Genomic DNA, 5,995 nt, shown 5'->3' on the forward strand with positions numbered 1-5,995 from the left:
ATATGGATATGCGTAAAATCCAGAAAGGACATACACAAAAATATTAATCTCTAATGAGGATGGGTATTGTTGAGGTTTATTTTTTCTTTCATATTTCTATATCTTTCAAAAATTTTTCAATGAACAAATATTACTTTCATTATCAGAAAAAAACTGATCATTTTTAAATAGCATTCTCAAAACAGAGATGATATCTTTGCAACTGAGCCTTAATTTATTACAAATTCAATCAATATATACAGAACAATACATGATTTTTGATGCGCAATTTCTGTTTCAAAAGAACAAGCACTTGGTTAAACAAATTACTGCTAAACATGACAAAAATATGAGAACACATCTTTAATGCAGGATGTTTCAATCAACAGAATTCTATTAGTTCTACCTTAGGAAAGCGATGTTATTAGGGACTATTGAAAAGGACATGGAAATAGCCTCCCTATATTGAACTGGACATTAAAATGTACTTGTCAAGGAAAAAAAGGTTCTGTCTAGATATGGATTATATAAATATACATACAAAATCTATAGAAAATTGCCTTAGAGGTGCTTTCTGAGCTTCCATAAATTCCTACCCTTTATGTACTTCCCTGGAATATTATTAGAAATACCCATTACAGCAATACTTTCCCTGCTTCATTCATAAAAGATGCATAGATGCATGCATGTAATAAAGGAAATTTCTTACTGAAACACATATTTCACTCCAGTAAGTCTGTTTTAATGATTGAAAAAAATAAATGTCTCACATGAGAAGGATTTAAAAGACAGGTCAGTTAAAATAGTTCTTTGATTATGTAAAATCACTGGTGGTTGATCTATTGTGTCAGATGTGAAATGAGATTAAATTGTAAGAGTGAGTTTTAAATTCTCAGCATTAGACTGCGTTAATAAATTGAGCAAAGACATGGTTCAAGTAGGATTGAAAGGTTCTGCTAAAACCAGAATGTTTAGATCCATTAGCAACATAGCTACAAAGAAAGAATATCTTATCAGAAAGCAGTATAGTCTATGGAAAATTAATAGAGAGTGCTAGACCCAATCTCAGTGTAGAATTACATGGAAGGGATTAGGAAGTGAGGGGAAGGTAATTAAGTAGAAAGAACAGCCGGAAAGAACTGAAAAGCAAAAGATCAGATGGTCCTGAAGTTGAGCCCCTCACCATCTGTTGGCAATCATCAAAATTTATTTGATCTTATTGTATATTTCCTTTGTAAAAGGAAAAAAAATAAAACCTCATTCTAGTGAATTAATAGGTGAGATGCAAGGAGAATGTCCATTATAACGGAGCTCATTATTGGAGCAAGTAAAATCATTCCCATTGCAACATAATAAATACAAATTAATATAATCTAATTGTTTTGTCTTTGTCCATCTCCCCGATATCAGCTTCATAAAAAGGTTCTTATGTTTTCCTGGCCTTTTGTGATTTAGTTGGAAGGCTTTGCCTATAATTTTACTGTCATTGTTTGTTGTATGTTTGTCCATACAATTTGCTCTTGCAAAATTTCTGAGTAACTGCTTGTATCCATTAGGAAAAGTAGGTCAATCAGCCCCTATGTTTCCCATTCTATTCTGCATCAGCACCTGTGATTTCAATATCAGTTAAGGGTGTTGCTATATACCCAGTCATACAAAGCAGAAAACTCAATTCCTTTCTTTACCTCTCGCTTTCATATCCAATCAAATACTGAACCCTCCTAAATGTTTTTCCTACATGCTTTGCCTTCTTTACCCCTTGTTTTGAGGCTTCCTCTCTTCTTTTTCAGCTGTACTGCAACTTTTCACTGCAGGCTTTCATGCTCTTTCACCCTAACTATTACCTGCCTCTTTTCTTGTCCCCCTCAAATCCATCTTCCATTACACAGAGAAAACACAAATCTGACCTTTCAATCCCCTGTTAAAAGATTTCTGTTTCCACGGCACTTACAGGATAAAGTCAAAAGGCATCTGTGTCGTATAAGAAATCTTTAACCACAGCATCCGCTGACTATTTCAGCTCTCTTAGCCCTTTTCTCTGGCGTCTCACAGTTTATGCCCTCCAGCAAAACCACAGTGAGTAATTTATAAAGCAACTACTAATAAATAATTAAGCGATTGTTATCATAATCAACTCATGACATGCCTCAGGGATGAGTGTTTCTATTTATTCTTTAGGTCTGTGCTATGCATTAGTAGTTAAAAATTACCTGCTTGGGTTTTAGAGTGTGAGGCTAGTAAGTAAGGCAGAACACACTCTACAGCCAGCTGTCACATGGGAGCATCTGCGCAAGAGGTCTCCGCACAGTTCAGCGAGACAAACAGATACATCATGGTATCTCTGAACACATATTAGTATTGCCCACCAGTCAAGCAATGTGCAGCTGCACAAAATAGAGCTGTATATTTTCCTTTATTAAAAAATGATTGAGACTGTCATTCTTTGTCTAGTATCATTTTTCACAAACCTAGCAGCACACTTTTAACATGCCGGACGGATATTTGAAAGCTTTATCAGAAAAGGCTGGGTGCCTCAAATCAAGTATTTTATTTAATTTAGTTCTGAAGTTGCTTAAGGAAAATAAATTGATGGCAGGTTTTTAATTTTAAAGTTACATTTGCATTGCAGATGGACTATTTAACAGTTCCCATAATCAATAAAATTACTACTGAAGCACAGGATGTGTTAATGAGAAACTCTAATATCTGAATAAATAGTTTCCTTCTGAAAATTCACATCATGCTTGCTTGCTTAATTTTGTTACTCATAAGAAATCACCATCTTGTGATTAAAAAAAAAGAACAGTTGAATGTTTCCACAAAGTAGTCAGCTCCTTGAACATAATGTTTATTTCTTTCTAGAGACTAACATATCTTGATAAGTAGAAATATTCTACTCCACTCTCCTTATCCTCCCACCCTTGCAAAGAATGTGCAGGTCCAAATTTGTGTAAACTGGTTTAAAATGCTAATTCATTACTGTGCCAAATGTCGGCAAAGAAATATTTTTATGAATAAATGTTTGGGGTATTCTACAAATGGGATAAAATGCACACTGAACTAGTAAAAAAGTGAACATTCTGCATTTTTTAACTCTTCATTTTTCTTTTTAGAAAGAATTGATGAAATTTTTTTTATTGGACAGCACTATATATTTATGACAGCTTTATTGAGGCATAATTGACACACAATAAATTGCACATATTTAATATATACAATGTAATGTATATATTTGATATGTATGTGTGGATTTTATTATTTCTAATTAAAAAGTTTGAAATGAATAAACAAAAATGGTATCCACAGTACTATAATCACAATTGAAATCTTACAATATGCCCTTATATGTTTTAAAAATCTATTCATATACATGTATGAATAAAATAGACATGTGCTTCCATTTCTATTAAATTGTGAATAAAGTGCATAATATATTAGGTTGCATTTTTTTTCACTAAAGCTTCCATGAATTTTTTGTATCATTAAATATCTTCCTAAAAGACAATTTTTAATATACACATAAATCACAAACATTTTTGTTTATCAGTAGTGAAATAATTAGAAAAATGAATGATAAAGAGAATAATCACCTATAGCCACCTATAACCTATAACCACCACCTACAACCATAAAAATATAACCATAGAAGTAACCATGCAAATAATTACTATCAATCCTTTTGCAGTTCATAAGTGTGATGATTGGGTGTTAACACACATGTGCCTCTCTCCACCCTTGTTACAATGTGGGCACAATACCTGTCTGACATGAAAAAAATACATAAATTACTATTAAAGCTCTAAAATATATATATTTTATCTACCTATATGATTTAAAAATGTAAACAAGTATATATACATACGTGCTTTCATTTTTTATTAAAATGTTAATCAAACTACATGTATTATTATTTTGTACCTTAATTTTAAAGAAATTTTAATAAGCATTTATATATTTTCACTTTTTATTTACAAAAAGTTAAAAAACACAGAAATGAATGAAGCAACAAATTATTGTCAATAACACTAATAATATAGATAATCACTATTTAAACTTTGGAATAATATCCTTCTGGACAGATATAGACAACACTGTTATTATTTAAATCCTACTTTTGATCTAAATTTGAAATGAGCATTTTTCCATGTTATTATATATCTTCTTAAGAAATAATTTTAAATAGCAGAGAAGTTCTATAACCTGAAATACTTTTGACAATGCTGATATAATAAAATATTTAAAATCTTGGTAAGTTTTATAGCTAAATTTTTCATTTTAAAAACTGTGCAATCCTTTAATTAGTCATTAGGTTAAATGTGTTTTCAAAAGCTCATAGACCTTTTTAAAAGGTCTTATTTGTTTTGCCGGTTCTGTATGCTATAAATATTTTTTCCATTTTATCATTTGCTTTTATGGTAATTTTCGTACACAGAAGTTTTTCTTTATATTTTTCTTTATAATTTTTTCTTTGCATTTTTGCTTAACCTAAATATTTTCTTATATATTTTTAAATTTATTTGATTTTTTTTATTTTTAATTTTTCACATCTGGAATTTGTTATATAAGTGAGGCAACCAAGCATCCTTGCACGTGGATTTGAAATGGTATCTTTATCACATAATAAATTATTCTGTATGCATTTGAATTTAAAATTTGTGCTAGTGGAGTGATGAAAGCTGCAGTTCAGGCTTCAGGCTTTTGTTTCTTTTGTATCTGTTTAGTTAAATGTGGCACTGATTTAGGGTGGTGCTTTTTTTTTTTAACACTCCATAAAGCACCATTATTGAAGACTTACATTTCAATTTATATATGCATATATAGCTATTCTTCTTCTTCAGTTTTATATATATTTTAAATCAATACAAGCTTTCTGTAGCAAAATAAACAAAATAAGTAAATAAAAGAGTAAAGAAGCTATACATTTTTTTAATCTTAGTACTCAACAGCAACCACTGACAACACTTTGGCATGTTTAATTTCGTGACTTTTTCACTTTCCTCCCTTTGTAGAGGCAGCAAGAGATGTGAATAAAGGTCTTTAAATGGGTTCATACTGATGATTGTTTTATTCTTCCAGCAGAGTTATAAATTGGTTCACAATAATGAAATTCTTCATCCTTCTCATGAGATTTGAAACATATTTTTTAAAGAACCTAAATGTACAAATTCATACTCTGAAAACAAAAAACAAATTTTTTCAAATTGCTCATTAAAATGGAAATTCTCTGTTTTCACCAGCGGGTGGCAACCTCAACATACACACAGCTTGGTGTTTTCTACAGAACGGTTTCATGCAAGGGGGAAAACTACCTAAAACGTCTGACAACCATAACTCCAGCAGCTGTTGTTGCCTTTTGGTTGTTGTGATTTAAAAAAAAGAAAAAAGAGAGAGAGAGAAAAAAGAAACCTGCAGGAATAATCACAAGTGAGAACATTACACAACATGGAACAAAATTACCTTGGCTTAATGTGGGCTTGGTGAAAATAAAAGCTGTGTGTTAAAATACTATTCCTCATGTGCTTCTGAAAAACCCAGCGTTTTTAAATATTTCTAAGATAGAATTGAAATTTACATCAAATTTCCTACAATTATGCAAATTTTAACTACTGCAAACGAAACAAAACAAAAGGTTATGGAGAATATAACTGTGATGAGGAAACAGCAAATTTTATTTGTTAGCAAAACACCCAAAACACATAAGCTAAGCCAACATGATAGCCAAAGGCAGTCCAGGTCACAGGAGGCTTGCAAAGGCAGGAGCATCTACTCCAGGAAGACCTGCAAATAACGTTCTGAAATTGCACTTATCTCTGATTTTAGAAACAAAAATGAACATGAAACTAAAGTAATTGGTTTTTTAAGTGCAAAATTCAATCGTTCCAAACATCCAATCATAAAAGAAAGCAGTGTGGGGCACCTTCGCTGATAGTTTTGATCTACGTATTTATATACTCAGTTCCCAACCCAAATACAGCATAAACATGGCAATTTTTTTTTTAATTTTATAGAGGAAACA

General features: G+C 31.3%; 1 pseudogene; it reads left to right on the forward strand.

Moving 5' to 3' along the window:
• The first annotated feature begins 3,652 nt into the window (after positions 1-3,652).
• LOC123647907 lies at positions 3,653-3,747 on the forward strand (annotated as a pseudogene).
• Positions 3,748-5,995: the final 2,248 nt, after the last annotated feature.

Source organism: Lemur catta, chromosome 11, assembly GCF_020740605.2.
Source record: "Lemur catta isolate mLemCat1 chromosome 11, mLemCat1.pri, whole genome shotgun sequence".
NCBI classification, from domain to species: Eukaryota; Metazoa; Chordata; class Mammalia; order Primates; family Lemuridae; genus Lemur; species Lemur catta.